General features: G+C 38.4%; 1 long non-coding RNA gene across 1 annotated transcript; it reads right to left on the bottom strand.

The window, feature by feature from the left end:
- Positions 1-8,325: 8,325 nt before the first annotated feature.
- Positions 8,326-12,166, bottom strand: LOC119616920. The gene is made up of 3 exons (XR_005233012.1): positions 12,123-12,166; positions 11,947-12,027; positions 8,326-9,664 (listed from the first exon to the last, which is right to left on the bottom strand). It is a non-coding gene; the product is annotated as an uncharacterized LOC119616920 (long non-coding RNA).
- Positions 12,167-17,345: the final 5,179 nt, after the last annotated feature.

Consider the following 17,345-nt stretch of genomic DNA (forward strand, 5'->3'; position numbering starts at 1 on the left):
AATTTTGACAATAAAAACATCTAAAAAATATAAAAAGGGTTCAAATGGGATAAAATATATTGTGCCTCATTTATATAATTTCGTAGCATGATTTACCAAAGGTTTTGTACCAGTTGGTGAAACAACAAAAAATATATTAATATTTGTTTTTCAGGAGCGAGGGGTAAGGACAGTTTATTGACGGTCCCTAAGTGAACCACCGCGCGTGAGAGGAGGGGCCGGCAGAGAACGGCTGGCCGACATTAGCGCTCCTGTTTCGGGGCAGCCGTGAGCTGGACGCCGCTAACTCCGCGGAGCTTGAATGTCGAATAACCAACTTGAAACTAACTTCACTGCGGTTGATTCTGGTCATACTATCCACCTGTGAAGCAAGTACAATGTGCATGGAAATCTTTGAGCTCATGAGTTTTCTATGGGCTGGATTTTCATCTTTAATAGAACTAACTTTATTGAGGAAATTCATTTTGGTTTGACATTACTTAGCAAAATGTAGGCCTGACCTGCATGTATCTTTGAGATGAGCATTTGTGGGGGAAAAAATTCTTGTGTTTAAAACAATTTTGGTGACATGAATATTTTGCTTTGCTCCCCTGCATTATAAAACCCGTCTTTATGGTTTTTGCCACTTTGAGACAGCAGATGGCAGTACTGAGCTGACAAACACTCACCTGTAGATTCATTTATCCCACAAATAAGGCTTAGTTTGTAAACATTTTTTTAAATTTTATGTTCAAATAAGCTGTGATTTAAATATATATATATATATATATATATATATAAAGACATGCTGAGGATCAGTGCTGTGGCACCATGGCACAAAAAGTCATTTAGATTTTCATCAAAAATATATTACAGTGATTTATACAAGTTATTTCATAAACTAATATTTTTCTAAAACAAACTTGCACTGATGACTGGGCAGGTTGATTTTCTGAGATGTGACTACTTCACAACCAGATTTATTTAACAGGAGGCAAAGACAGGCTGTCAGCTGATGTGGCAGGTGGATGACAGAAGCAGGCAAAAACTAAGACGAATGATCCCGGCCGTCATATTTTACGTTGCATCAGAGATTCTACAAGCTGAACGTGTTGAATGGATGGCAGTGTGTGGGACCCGATGAAAGCAGAGCTCACACTCGTTCAGTTTCCCCTCCTCCTTCTTTCCTCCCGTCTCAGCCTCTCATTCCTCGCCGTCTCTAAGACAACCTGCAAAACAGCATCCCAGCTGCGTGAGTCTGTGTGGAATGTGGACCGGACCACAGCTGGCATGTGGAATGCAGTGATGTATAATATCTTTTTTTAAAAAGTATTCTTATCTTTGCTAAGGCTGCTTCAGTTTTTGTCCCTGTGAAATGACACAAACAGCTGATGTTGACTCACAATCCGGTGTGTGATCTTGAGAGTTACACCCCAAACATGAGGAATGCAGTCTGCATTTTTTTTTACAGGTATTTAATCTAGTGAGAAGTTTGAGCCACCTCACATTTTTCACTCTGAGGTCTAGTCCACTAAAGAGTACGATCTGGGGCAGAGGTGTCAATCTTTACTCGACTCCTTACACTTCCTCCCCTCTGCCTCGACACAAACATACACAGAAAAACAAAGGCAGTGTTTGATGCGAGCCTGTGGTTGTAATTAGTGTGTTGAGGTTGTGAACGATGATAAAAGAGCTTCATATATCAGTCTGGCTGTCATCAGCGAGCACAATTACTTCTTACCTGGGGTCAAAACGCAGACACATGAAAGAAAACAGCAAGAGCAAGACAGATCTCGGGCAGAGATAGAAAATATTGATCAAATGGAAACGTACGGCACATTTAATTACATTTTAACTTGATTTTATAGGGCAAAATATACAAGTAGAGTCATACTTTTTAAATCATTAGCAAAAAATGTAGGGAATATAGCAAAATTTGAACTTGTGAAGCATAAAACAAATGTACATACACCAGTAATGGCTGTTGTTTGACAGTATTGTGAAAAAGTCTTAAATAATTTCATATTTCTTGATTTATTTATTTTAGCTTTTGCTTCCAAGCAGTCAGACTTTCTTGTAATTCTTTAAAGTGGTCTTGATCAGTAGTTCTTCAGGCTCTCTGAAAGTTTTTTTTTTTGGAATTCGGCTGTTTTTGACCATTTTCAGGCATGTTTTTTTGTTGTTTAAGCCACTTAACTCTGACCTATGAATCATTCAGGTATAAAAAGGCTCCTAAACTGAGTCAGAGTTGAGTTGGCACACAACAGATTAGAAACCAATTTTAGGTTGGAGCTTCAGGCACTTTGTTACCAGCAGTCTGTCACAAAGACACACATTTGGTCCTATTTCTTGAGTTGAATACAAAAAATACCAAAGATAAAATAGTAGTTTAGAGCCAAAAGACAATTTCCAAAAAGCAAATAACTGAAAACTTGTCATTCAGGAGACAATCAGCTGGAGGATGGTGCATCTCTCAGGCTCTGGGTCACGTCTTTGTTTATTTCTTTTCTCTGCTCCTTAAAATACATGGTTTTTAGATCCTGTTCATTTGCTGCTGATAGCTTTATTTAATGACCAGACACTTCTTCTTTGTTCTCCTCTTGCCAGCTTTCCTGATCTGTTTAAATACAAATTGCACAAAATGGTCAGGTGCAAGACAGAAATGAGTCAAAAAGGAGTCAAAAGTCCAAATAAGAACTTTGAAAGCCCATCAGACAGACTGCAAAAGTACTGATCATCACATATGGCTCTATAGACTTGATTTAAAAAAAAAAAAAAACAACTTGTTGAATTCTGTAATGTTTCAGGGCTTTCTTTAATTTTTGTTTAGAATAAAAAGAAAAGTCCACACTGGACTGCTCTTGATGAAAGGAGAAAATTCAGGCTGCAGCTTTCCAAAGTGATACCTATATGATCATTTATTGGGATTCTTAGATATAAATATGGAGACAGGAAGTTCAGTATAAGATAACTGTAACAGCACCTCTATTAACAGCCATCGATGGGGATAAATTAACATTTTACATCTAAAATCAGTAATGAGACAAATAACATAAAACCTTGATAACACAACATGAAAAGGTCTTAGTAGGTGAAGTGTTTCCTGAAATTATGGTGCATTTGTTTTTAACCGTTCATGTTGTTTTTCACTGTGACATTTTCCTGTTTCCAACAAGCATCCAAAAGAGCTAAACAGTGGGAGTGCATGGTGTTCTTCTTTTAAAAGCGCTGCAATCATTTTGTGTTGTGCGTCCTCACTCATGTGACAACAAGAAAGTCCTCTCACAGTCAGTGAATGTCTTACATTCATCTTTGAGAAACACGCAGCTGCTGATTTCGCTTTAGGGCAGAGCTCGGATCAACAGTGAGAGGGAGCAAATGTCAAAGCACATCCAGTGTGACACTCCGCACTTCTCTGTGTTGTGGAGATGATCGGACTGTTGTGGTAACAGACCCGTACTGTATCACTGAATGGCCCCTCAGTAGTGCTGTGTTTCTGTGTGTGTGGACTTCTGCAAAGTCAATAAGTGATTCTGAACGGTGATACAGCATGAAAAACACTGACCTGAGTTTGTGTGTGGAGCTGCTAGTTTTACCAGCAACACTGCATTGTATGTTTTAGTATAAGCTCGTAGTTTTTCTGTGAAATGACAGGCTGTCTCTCAACGTTAGATTGACTTACTGCTTGTAGGTGGTCTGCTTCATCTTCATCACGAACTGTAACTGATCCGCTAATACGAAATCACGGGATTACTTGGATTACATGCTTAATAAGATTATTTGAGCTTGGTTTCCTGAGCTCAGTGTATAATGCTGATCAAACAGCGATGACCTCATGCCATGAATCATAACAAAGAAAACTGACATCAGGATAAAAACACATTTGAAAGCTGAGAAAAATCTTGGTTGTGTTCCCAGTGAGTGGCTGTGAGAAATAAAACTCCTTTGAAGAACTGTAAACATTGTGTTGTATAATTTGACCAGACGTTTTGCTACCAGGTGTAAACACACACACACATACACACACACACACACACATATTCATAGAAAGTTCCCCTTAGAAATAAATTAATTCCTTCAAAAAACTTGTTTGAAAACATAATATAATAGACCTATTTATCCCTCTAATGCTATTGTTTTAGCTTTTGGCTAGCATTTTGCTACTTTTAGCTGTTATATAGCATTTTGCTACTTTCCCATTTTAACAAGCAATTTGCTATTATTACCTTTAAGCTAGCGAATTGCTGCTTTTAGCTTTAGCTAGAGTTTAACTATTTTCACCATTTTGTTATGTTTAGCTTGTGCTTTGCTCCCTTTAGCTTTTAGCTAGTGTTCTGCTTCATTTAGCTTTAACAGCTCAGTTTCAGCTTTTTGAGTAAATGTTTTAAGAGTCATTCAGCACTCAGCATTCACACCGCATTTGAGCAGAAAACACAATTTCATTGGTTTAAATGTAACATTCTTTTTTATTGTTTCCACTTTTGTTGCTCTAACACGTTCCCAGCTCTTATCCCTCTTCAAATCTGAGCTCTGAAACTCTTTAAACGGTCCTCTGACATTTTGTGGTGGACCATTCAGAGCTGGGTTTTTCAGTTGTAATTTTATTTTGAGGTTAGCAAATTTGATGTCCCCACAAAGAAAAGCATTTATTATTGACATGTAGAAGTTTTTATTTAGTTGAGCTCATTGTATTTGTGTATATTTTCTGTCTGATGCATTTCGGTGCCTGTTTATGTGTTGAAGAAATGCATGGCATATCAAACCATGTGCCAGTCTGGACGAGGCCACCCACTCAGAGTGCACTGGGCTGTTACTAGGCCTCCTTCATACGCAGCGGGCCAAATCCACTCTGGTTAGTTTGGGTTGTTCCATCCGGACTCTGGGAACACACTGTACCTGCACTAATGGACTGATGAACAAACTATGCACTCGAGCCGTTTTTGCAGGATAAAACCAGGATTCTCGACTTGATTCAATACTTAAAATGTTAAATTCAGAAATATTAGACCATGGCATATTTTTTAAGAGTAACATTGTGCTTACTTTTCATTTCCTTCAAAATCCCTCTGCTCAGTTAGCAAAAAAAGGTGCATTGAAAAACGTTGTAAAAGCTTTAATTAACTACAATACAAATCTAAAGCACATTTTCAAAAGTGCAGAAAAAACATTAAGACTATTGATTAAATATAACAACTGAATTGTTGTTGTCTTTGATATTCAAATGGAAAAAATAATTATTTATTCATACTTGTTATTTATTTAGATAGATACAGATTTTCACAATGTCCAAATTACGGCTTTATGCTTTCATTTATAATCCTAACCTTTTACAAACTTTGCCCTTCCCTTTAAACGATTACACAGCTTTATTATTAGATGTTTTTATCTGCTGAGCTCTGCTTATCTGCATCTTATTTGCATAGATTCTGCCAACCGGCTGACTGATTATCTGACCATAACTGTTTCTAGCTCTCTGCTCTTCACAGTATTTAATCATACAATGCCAGTATTATTGGACCCACTGCGGACGCAGAGGCATTACTGTTGTTAAACGTTTTCTGGATAAAGACCCAGTGTTGGCTTGACTCATTTCCTCCTGACTTAATACCATCACTTGTGTTATGTGAGGGTCAGCTTCTACCAGCCTGTGTTTGTGTCCCTAATTTTCAAAGAGTGATCACTTTTATGCTTCTGTTTATTTTCAGACAGTCTCTGTCCGGCCTTTAAAAGAGGTCTGCTTGTTGGTCCATCTAAAAAAAACTGCCTGAAGCATTAAGGGACAAGAAAGCTCAAAGGAATCAAGGGATTGATTAATTCCCTGTCCTTGGTTTGAAGAAGATGCATCAACATTCTGCTTGTCTGCTTGTCCAACTCACTCTAGTCTTGACCTATTTAAAGGTCTATCATTTGCTCTAAATGGTTAAACCTGGTTCTGCACCCTACCATAACCTTGCTACTGCCAAACCAAACACTAACACTAAACATTACACTCAAACAAATTAGAAAATAAAAATCTTTTGCAATTACAGAAGGTGGAAGAGTTTAAAACAACATCAGGATAGAAAGGATATAAAATCCCTCCAGTGAGTTATGGATCTGCCTGGAAAACCTCCAAAAAGAGGACGCAACTTAAACAGATACTTGAACCACCTCGGCTGCCATTCTTCAATGCAGAGAAGCAGCGACTTTACTGTTAGTTCACTCTGGATGACGATGATCCTCATCTGATGTTTAAGGCTGAGCTTGTAATACAGGGAAACGCATTCCAGCTGCTTGAATTCAGGATCTCATTATTTCAATCATGATGCATACCCCATGGTTATAGGTGAAGTTAGAACATTGATGAACGAGTAAATCCAGAGATTTGCCTTTTGGCTCAACTCGTTCTTTACCACAACAGACCAGAGCAATGCATTCATGCCTGTAAATGAAGACCCAATCTGTCGTTCCATCTCTTGTTCCACTCTAAGATCATTCATGAACAGGACAGCTCACCTGGAAGCGGAAACAAGGACTCTGTCCTGGAGCCAGGCTTGGGGGTGGGACCTTATTACTGAGTGTCTAGTGAACAAGCTTTGGCTTCTTGGGCTTGATTGGGCTCAGTCCAAAAAGCTACAGAAACCCATCTCTACATGGGCTCACCAGCTGTACGGTTGGGAGGAAAGGACAATGGTCTGGCATCACAAAATGACTCTAGAGCTGTGGTACGTCGTCCATAACAACAGAGACAAACACTGCGCACAAAGGCCACAACCCAAGACGAAAAGATGTAAGATTGAGGTGTTTAAAGGTTTTGGGGTATTATTCTCTTTGTCTCATTTTTGCATTTTTTTAAATGTCTTCTTTCTAGTTTTCAACAGGGACCACCAAAACTCATTTTATCTTTGACAAGATTTTGACCACTTCACTTCACACCAAAGCGAGCGGGTCTCCACACAGAGGGCTGAAGGATAATTACAAAGGGTTGGAGGGTGGGAGTGCAGGATGTTACTTTCACTGAGCTGTTTCCCAACAACCGGAAGCTATGAATGCAAACTTGTATTGTTCTTGCTGATGTGTTCTCCTCACTTCCCAGCCACTGTAAAAGACAGCTTAAGCTGTTTTTGTGACACAGTTCAAACAAGGTTATACCAACCATTACTAATGTTTGACCACGTCTGAAACAAAAGGAAAGAGAGACTCACTCTTGTGCTTTTTAAACAAAGCCATAAAATAAAATTTGTATCACTGGCCTGCACTGGAAAACTTACCAGTGAAAGAAAAACAGAAAGTCACTGTCATGTGTGATTTGATTTCACTTGTGTCTTTTCTGGTTTCTTGCTTCTTTCATCCGTTCACCTTTCTTGATTTACTTGTCTTCATTATTCCGCCCATGCTTTCTTTGCCTTAGTTTACCTCCTTGTATCCATATTGCACAAGCATTGTTTACTCATCTTATAGGTTCACTGCAGGCAACGCTGTGGTGCAGGCATTTAACAAACTTGTGTCTAATGATAAATCATTTATAAAGCTTTAAAAACCTACTGAATCATGCAAGCTGAGTCAAGTTAAAAGTGTTTTCATGTGTCCTGATAGCTTAAAGAAGTTGACATGTTGAAAAATGAGTGCAGTAATTACCGTGATGTAATTTAAGATGTTAATTGTTTGATACTCCCCCTTAAACCGTAGTTTCTCTGGTCTTTTTTTTCTACCATTCTGGGTTTTGGCATGAGCAGGATAAAACATGATACAGAAAAGGATTTTGCTACCCCAACTTAACCAGATTTGATTTTTATTTCTCTTTGTTTTTCTTACTTTCACAAGTTGAGTTTTCCTCATTTGGCTTCCTTCTATTTGATTTCATACTTTTATCCAATTATGTTTGACTCAATAACTGCGGGGGTGTCCGGTCCTGTGGCTGCAGAGCAATAATTTACTGCCCTTCAGTCATCAAGCCTGAAAGTTGGGAATAGAGTATGTGCTGATATTATCTGTTTTTGCCATTATGACACAGAGCCATTGTGAAAAAACAAAATCAAAGAAAAACATCTCCAGTTTGGTCTCAAATTCTTAAGGATGTTTATTTTTGAGATTTTTTAAAATTTGTAATCCTAGCTCTTTCTGTGAGAAAGGGCTTTCTCTTAAAAACTTCCAATAGACCATCGTTTTCCAACCTTTTTCTAATTGTAATGTTAGAAATCTTTTAATTTAACATACTAACTGAGAAATGTAACATTTATCTCTCAGTTGTTGTTTTTTTTAATACATTTTTGTGAGCATTACAGTCTGATCTACGGGTCATCTCACTGGGATGTCCTCCAACAGGACTGGTGCCTGTCTTAAATGTTTCCTGTTTGTGAATAATGATTCTCACTGTTAAAGAATTGACAATTGTTTGGAAATCATTTTACACCTTTTCCAAATCGATGGACTGGTATGTTCATCTTTCTGTTTTATGCCTTTTGGCCTTCCTTCTTGCTATCCCATTATTGGTTCAACTCTGCACCTGTACACAAACCTTTCTGTGCCGGAGGAAGAAAAAAAAAGAGGAGAAGATAAAAGAGAGAAGTTTCTCATATGGATCTAATCCTAGGTTCACATTTGTGCAGGACTTACTGTGCCAGGCATGGCAGCATGCATGACAAGACCCAACCCTGTATCAACATCTTTCCCTCACAGAGGATGCAGGAAATCCCACTAAAGCCCTCCATAAAATTACCTGTCGTTTTCACAGAACATCTTGTGCTCTCTTGAAGTTTGAATGTCGACTTCTACATGTTTTTGTCTCTTTTGCCATGTCTGCCAGATTTCTCCTTTCCTTCCACTTTCCGTCCTCGCTGTCTTTTCCTCCTCCATCGCTCCACTTTACACCCCGCAGGCATGAACACATATACTGTCTGCTCCTCCGAAGTATCCTGGCTATAATCCTCCCCAAGCTTGGAGGAGACAGACAGACACTTCACTCCTCACTGTTTGATCCCCTCGTACTGAGCTCTTCTAGTCAGCGGGGACAAAAAGGTGAAGAGAAATAAACTCAGGGCGGAGGGGACAAAGAACAAAGCAGAAAGTGTGCTCTGTGAGTTTGGCAGTATAGAAACAACACTCAAATAATCCGCTGCTGAGATGAATAAGTTTCGGTTTTGAAGTCATGGATGAGCTTTCCTCAACCCCTAGGACTGAAGTTGTTTCGCATCACCCTGAGAAAAGGATGAAGAACAAAAGGAGGGAAGTTAGGATTTCATGTTGAGCAGGCCATATTAAAGCCAGAGGGGCATGTGTAATCTGTGATGAAATCTAATTTTAACAACGATATCTTTGCATGACAGAGGTAGCGATTTGAGCTCTTTGACAAGGTGCCAAAAAGATGTAAGGGAAGAAGCAAGCAGAAAGAGTTTTTATTATTTACCTTTGAGAGTTCTGAAGGCTTCATTTGATGCATGTCAGAAATACTTTGGAAATTGCCTCAATACAAAAAAAAAAAAAAAAAACGTACAATAAAAACCAAGAGTGAGTGTTGCAAAAAAAAAAACTCTTTTGTGTGACTGGTAATCTATTTTTTTTCTCCTTTGTCTACATAAGACAATATTATACCCCCTCAATGCAAGCATCTTGAAGGAATCCAGATCTTTGTGGACAGCAAGCTGGCACCTGACGGCTGGACAAAGCAGAGGTCAAGAGGTCGAGTGTCAAGGGTCAGAGGAGAGGCCTGATGTGGAAGCAGAAAAGAGGCTGATGAACCACCTCAGAGCACTTTGCCTTCCTATTAACTGTCTATCTGCTGGTGAAGCAGGAGAGCAGCTGACTTTTATTTTAGAGAAAGATTCGGATTCTGTTTCATGTTTCTTGAGTTAGTCAGGAAGTTATTCTTAACGTCTCAGATCGTTTTGTTTCTCTTCACTCCTACATTCTGACATTCTGACAGGAAGTTCACACTGACTCAACTGGTAAAGACAAATGCAAATATGATATCTCCAGTAGAAGTAGCCCAGACTGCACCACAGAAGTGCTACAGCTAACTCCTGCTGATACTGCTTGCACTTGCAAATAATCAGAAAATTATTATATGTAAAACAACAATAAAACGGCGTTTGCATAAACTTCTGTAAAACTTTTTTAACCGAAGGTTTTGTAAGATGGCAACAATCCTCTTCATGTTAGCCCTGTTAAGACTAGCCATTAGCTCATCTGTCCAGTCGAAACTAATCTTTAATTTTCCAAATTGAGATCATTCAAAGAGCTAGCTACAACAGGTAAAATGTTAATTACTCGCAACCTTTTCACAAAAGTCCCTTTCCAAATATCTATCACTTTAATTAAAGTTTAATAAAACCATTTGTACTTTTTGCTGAATAAGAATCACCTGCAGCTTCATTTAGCTGCTTGTAATATAACATGACTTAACATACAAACCATTATCATTTTTTACAAAGAAAGAAGAGCTACTTTGTGATCTTTTGTCTCTTAATAAAACTGTATGAACCCATAATGTATCACGACCTCAGCTTTTAAAGTATCATGAATAGCTTTCCTCTGAAGCTTGCTTCTGAACTTTTACAAATCATGTTGAGAACCTTTGTGTCTTCAGTCGGGCATTTGAAACATCAGTTCAGATGTTTTATTTTTAAATTTAGAGGTCTTAACACTTTACACGCTCTTTATCACGAGCCGTCACTCTTCTGAGATTTCTGATCTTTAAGCAACAAGTGGGAAAAAATTGTGTTGTTTCTCCTTTAAGGTTAATTTTAGGCTTGAAATTATTATTATATATTTTTTATTTTCTTTCAGAAAGAAAACCAAGTAAGAAAACCTCAAAGGGCCAGCTGCTACTGGGGCAAAACCCTGTGACTTTAGACAGTAAAGTTGTTAGAACTAGAAGTTTTCTCAAACCCTTTTTAAACATTTATCAAGAAAAAAAAGGATGATGAATGAACTCAGATTTTAAATACAAATCTTGAAAATATCTCAAAAGATTTTAGGAGAGAATAATGTTCATCTGCAGAAAAGGCTGAACCTGATGATTCTTTAAAAAAAGCTTGTGTATTTTTAGTTTTATAAAGAGTGTGATCATGTTCTTCTCATCTTAGCAGCTGCCCACAGACAGCAGAATGTGATGAAACTGGTGAGGAACAAGCCTCTGGTCATGTGAGGGTCACCCATTTCTTCTATTTTTATCACTTCTGCCTTTTAGAAATATCAAAACAAGACTTGATGTTGTGCTGGAATGCGTTTGCTTTAAGTGTGCTTTAAAAAGTTAGCCTTTTTTAACATTTAATCAAAACTTATATTAGAATTTACCACATAAAGCACAAAAATAAGTCAACTTCACATATTCTTATTAATTGTCAGAGTTAGTTTGAACCATTTGATTGCTGAAACTCTGCTGGTCTTTTCAGGAAAGCATCTGTTCTCTTGATGCTTGCTCAATAATAAAAGCAGATTTATTATCAGCCTAATGGCCCTCTCTGCCCCCTGACTTTCCTTTCCCCCTTTTCTCTCTTTTAGCCCCTTTTTTTCAAGCTGCTGGGGTTTTTTCTTTTCACTGACAGGAGCTTTTAGTGAACAGAGAGCTCCATATTTCAAGATAATTCAGTTCAGACCATAAAAAGAAGTACTTTTCAGTGGGTGACTTTACAATTCTGACACTTTTGCGTTAAGATCCAGAGCACATTTAAAACTCAGATGGGACATGTTTACAACTAGTATAACTGTGGTAACTTTTACTGTAACATAAGTATGTTTTGCTGAATTTTGTACTGAATCAGTGCTAAATAAATAAAACTAAATGTAAACTGAACTGAGGTAGAAAACTGAAAATGAGAACAAACAAGACAAATGCAGCTACACATATAATGCCATTTTCTATGAAAAATTCCCACAGAATTGAGCAATAAAACATTCATGTCTGCATAAATGTATATTACATGATTGCTTTAGACAACGACAGCAGGACATCCTGCATGTGCAGGAATATTCATTCACAAAACATACGTGAATTCAGCAAAGAAGGTGGTTGTCATCTCGAGGTGACGCTCTCACTCTGTCGTCTGGTTTCAGAGCGGCTCTTCGTGGCTTTGTGGTAAACGAGAGCACAATCACAGGGGGATTAAACGACGAGATGCTAAACACAAAAATAAAAATAACTACAATGGAGCGACTTTACTCACAGCTATGTGACATCAGGTTTTAATCTCCACACACAGGCGCATCCCTGCAAAATAGGTTATAGCCTCAGCTTGTGAAAGTGACTGTGAATGAGTTGTGTTACAGAACTGGGTGAGTTTTTATCAGAGGTGTAGGAATACTGAGGATTAAAAATCTCTGATGATATTTGGATAAGTGTAATAGCTGCTCTAGCCTTAAATTTCAACATAAATCAGGTTTCCTTTATAAAACACAGTAGTCATTTGGTGCTTATTTCTGGAATAATCATTAGTAATCTGTTAAAAATACTCACATTTTGACCTGCAGCGTGTATAAAAAACTGTAAAGAGAAGCTGCTGCCATGGTAACCACACATCTGTGTCCCTTGCTCCCTAACTGCACTTCTAATAAGAGGCATGCAGAAAAGCAGAGTAGAAATGAAGCCTCAAACAAGCAGTTACTGCAGGAAAACATTAGGTTACACATATAAATGGGTGAACCATCAGTGGCAGAAGCCTCTGGAGTCCACAACACAAGTCAATCTTTAGATGTAGGAGATAAAACAAGTTTAAAAATATCCTTCAGGTCCAGTTTTCAGAGCTCTGATAAAGTGAAAGTCAGTGAAAGTTTGGATATGTGCACTCTGTATCTGAGGGGGTTTGAGAGAAAAACATATGTCCTGTAATAATGAGAGATGCAGTGAGTGAAAGAAGACAAAAATGTCCTCATTTTGATGTATAAATTGTATAAGAAGTGTAAAGTTTGTGGAAATAAAAGAGTTTGTTTACAAAAATCAGGAAAATGTAGACAGCTGCCTGAGCTGTAGAGCTCCAAAAAAAAGTGAGTTTAAATAAATTCAGTTGATGTCTATGGAAAGTTTTCACTTTTATGAGAATTTTTCTAAGTCGTACAATTAACTGCTACCAAACGTCACAGCTCACTATTCCCAGCTGAGACTCGTGTTTTTAATGTATTTTTTTATGGGTATTTCCATATCTGCTGGAACAGTAGCAAATCAAAAAATGCAACAAAATGGAAAACTAACGTCTGGAAAGTAAGAAAAGTGCTTCAGTGCTTATAGACACCTTTAACAAACGCTCTCAAAACTTTAATATAAAACCCCCCTCCCAAACTGACTCCCAGACCCTTTCTGTTTTTACGTCTCTGTTCAGCTACAGCTTTGCTTTCGTCTTTGTGTTGCTCAGGGGCAGCAGCAGGCCTTCAGCTCGGCCCAAACAAAGACAAAGGAGGAGCTGCAGGGGTCGGAGACGAAGGTGAGGGGGACGACAAGAGGCTTTATTGCCCTGAGTGATTTGGAGTTGGTTAGCAGCAGGACAGCTTTCTTTCTGGTGTCTGTATGTGTGTGAAGGAGGCTTGTGTGTTCAAAGAGCTGTGCTGAAGTGGAACAGGGAGTCGAAGGAAAGGAAGGTGTGTGGTTACAAGGTGAGCCGGGTGTCTGACTGTCAGATAACGATCAGGCAGCTGTTTCCCCCGAGGCTTCGGCGTATCGAAAACCTGCAGTCATCAGCACCTGCTTTATGATTATCGTAGGAACAAACCAAGTACAAATTCATTTCATTTCCAAAACAAAACCTAATAAAATATGAATTAAAACAAATGCAAACTAAACTGACAGATTCATACAGTTTTCCAGATTGCTCCATTTTATGTCATCACTTTCACTTTATTTCCCCTTTTTATTATGAGACTGGTTTTACTTTTATTTAGTGTTGCATGCATCTCTGATCATTCCCATTGTCTGCACAATATTACAGCTTGAATTTGAGGCTATATGTATATATATTAGCAATGAAGATGACGATAAAGGTTTCTGTCAGATTATTCCACACTGTAGCCTCACACAGATCTTGTTTTTGTCATTCTAAAAATGATATCGCAGCACATTCACATTCAGCTTCACATGGTTATTCACATGGAGTTCTATGGTTATTTGCAAGAGCAAAAAGCAGCAGCAGCTAGCTGTAGCACTTTTAGTTCATCTTGGTGCACTTCCAGTCTGAATATCACAATTTTTCTGCAGGAACAACCATGCATGCAGCGTTCCAGAGATATAAAAGTTTATGAAACTGCATTTGCATAAACCTCCATTATATTTTTGAGAAAGGATTTGGATTAAGGCAGCTTCTTAACTGGCTCAGATTAGACTCATCAATCTGATCAGGATTAAACTCCAATTTTCCAATCTGAGGTTGTTCAAAGTATTTAATAGGGTTTGAGTTAATAATATGAATAATTTTACAACAATAAAGTCATTGTTTAATTGAAACAAAACAGAAAAACACAATAGAAACAATCATTTAAAGTTACAGAATCAGCTCCAACCAGTTTTTTGATTAACTGTAAATTAACCCTCAACTGTCTTATCTGAATTATTACATTTCTTATTTTCTGCAACATATATTCTTTCACCCAAATACTGATTAAAAGCTGTGTGACAAAAAAAAGCCCTCTAGGGGTGTTAGTCTTTACCTGAAGGCCCTGAAGGGAGAAAACAGGACGAGTACGACGCAAACATCATGGCTTTAAATAACGTGTAGGAATGGATTTGTCGCGCTCCAACAACACAGGAGAAGAACAAACGGTCCAGTCCTGTTAAAGAAGAGACCCGAACCTGCAGGCTGAGCACAACCGGCAGCAGTTTTCATTACAAACATGTGGGAAGCAGACCTCTCTTTTCAAATGTCGCTGCTTAATCGGGTAGCAGGTAACTGAAACCCAAGAAATGTTTTTTCCCGCCTCTTCACCTCACTGTTCTCTGGAAAGAAAATCTCCACACAGGATCCAACACTAAAACATTGGCTTTGGCCACACGGCCGTAAAACTCCATCCTGCCGTCGTTTGCCAAACCTCAGCTTCAGTTGTCCAGTTCTCTGTTCCTCCTGGAACCAGTGGTGGGAACAAATCTGGTGAAGGGAAGTGGACATGTTTATCTGGTGAAACTGCTCTGCGTGACTCGAGGTAATTAAAGCAGCAGGTCAGAGAGGACAAAAGATGGATGACAGATTGGCCACAAGACATACTGTCAGCAAAAAGTGTTCATTTGTTTAAGACGAGTACTTAAAGGAACAGTTCGGACAATTTGAAGTGAGGTTTTGTGGAAAAGTCATTAATCTTACCCGTCTGAAATAACGTTTTGAACAACTTCAGTTTGGGGAAATACAGTTTAAGACCACAGTGAATTGCTGCTGTCTTAAAACAACTCCAACCTCCAAAATTACATAGAGCTTGATGCTTCTTTCATAAATCTTTCCACTGCAATCAAAATTGCACAATTATTACCATAGAAATCTACGGATGGGTGCCTGATTTTGTCATAAAATGGCAGAGAAGAGCCCATGGCACAGCCTGGTTGGAGTAACAGATATTGTGCTGAACCCACATGAGGGAGACCACAGTTTAAAACCTCATAAAAATGATTTTTCATGGCTAAATGCTGATACAAAACCAATGTAGACGTTTACAAAATGTCCTCTTTTAGGTCATATTTAGCCCAGTTTTTGCATTGACGTCTGTTTAGTCTAATAAATGCTCCAACACCTGCATATAGGAGCTCCACTTTCATGTCTGGGTAGATGTCAGGAGCAGCATGAAGGATTGTTTCCCACTTTGTATGAACTTACTCCATTGATCAGGCGCCTGTGATTCTATGGTTATTTGCAAATGCATATATTGACGCAATGTCACAATCTTTTTCAATTTTTATCAATTTTTAAATTTCCACCCAAATCTCAGAGTATCATTCACTGCTGTTGTTTTTCTTTTGGCTGCTGAATATCAGTGTAATGTGAAACTGATGGCTGTCAAAGTTTTTAAAGCAGCATTTGCATGAATGACAATGAAATTTGAAAGATTGGAGTTGTTTAAACATGGCAAAAATCTGTTTTGAAAGTGGCCTTTCTTGTCAAGTCAAGTCAAATTTATTTATGCAGCACTTTTTAGCAACAAGGCGGTTCAAAGTGCTTTCTTGGACCGTTTATTCTGAGCAAGGCCACTTCCAAATCAAATTTCTACCAATTAGAACACCTCCAGCTTCCAAAGTTTTGTTTTGAACCATCCAAACATTGTTTTATAAAGCTTTACACTGCAGTCAATTTTACATTAAACAGTTATTCAAGCAGAAAGTTTTAATATTGTTGCTGGAAGTGCCCCAGGCTGCAGCTAGCAGGGACTGCTGTCATTTGAATTTGCAAATACTATTTGCAAATACTGGTGTTGTAAAGGTTCATGAAATAGCATTTGCATAAAGAGATATGAAATTTTGAGGCATTTGTTTATCAATGTAAGTAGCTCCAGTAAGAAAATGATCACGCTCCTCCTAAAATGTCAGCCCTTTCCTTCAAACTGATCTAAAATATCTGCTGTGACCGGCAGCAACAAGACCTGAAGGCATTTATCCAAAAAACCTCCTGACCTCGAATCAGATTTAGTTCCTGCTCCTGAATGGCTGCTTATAGAAACGCGACAGTTTGGTAATCTGATCTGAAATCTGTTCTCAGAGGGGTGAGCTGGGCTGCCATCAGTCTGTATCAGGTTGTAGTTGACCTGTGGAGCATTGAGCATTTTAGCTAGCCTGTTGTTAATCTGCTTAACGGAGCTTTAGAGAGATGGAGTTTCTCCCTCTGTTGCACACACACCAACCCCCTCTTTATCCCGTCTCACACACAAAGACAAATTTACTGTTTTATACTTGTTCTCTCTCTCTCTTACTGTATTCCATCCTGTCCATTTTCATTTCCTCCCTCTCACCTTTCAGACCTCGTTACAGTCTTATCCCCATCTGTCTCTCCTTGTTCCCTCTCACACAAACGACCGGTTTTCAGGGCTTTACGTCCACACGATACTTTCTGTTTCATCCATTTACTTTTTGGTTATTCAACTGGATCCTGGGAACACAACATAAGAAAGGAAAGCATGAGATTTTAAAACCAAAACCTTTTATTTTTTCTTTCTTTTCTTTTTCAAACAGTCTCGTCTTTGTGCAGCTCCCAGAGAACCACTAAATTATGGGATTTATGTATTTACGGCAACTATTCAGTCTTGTTACACTGGCGGTTAATGTCTACATAAGGTTTACACCAACTCCTCCAAAAGCAACACGCCAGATAAGTTGTGCAAAGTGACCTCAAACTTGCATAAATTCAGTCGTCTGTCAGACTTTTAACCACCCGACCAACAAGCATTTGGTTTTTTTGTCTCTTTGGATTAAATTTAGTCAGCTGCCGATG

The sequence above is a fragment of the Kryptolebias marmoratus genome, linkage group LG3, assembly GCF_001649575.2.
Source record: "Kryptolebias marmoratus isolate JLee-2015 linkage group LG3, ASM164957v2, whole genome shotgun sequence".
Lineage (NCBI taxonomy): Eukaryota > Metazoa > Chordata > Actinopteri > Cyprinodontiformes > Rivulidae > Kryptolebias > Kryptolebias marmoratus.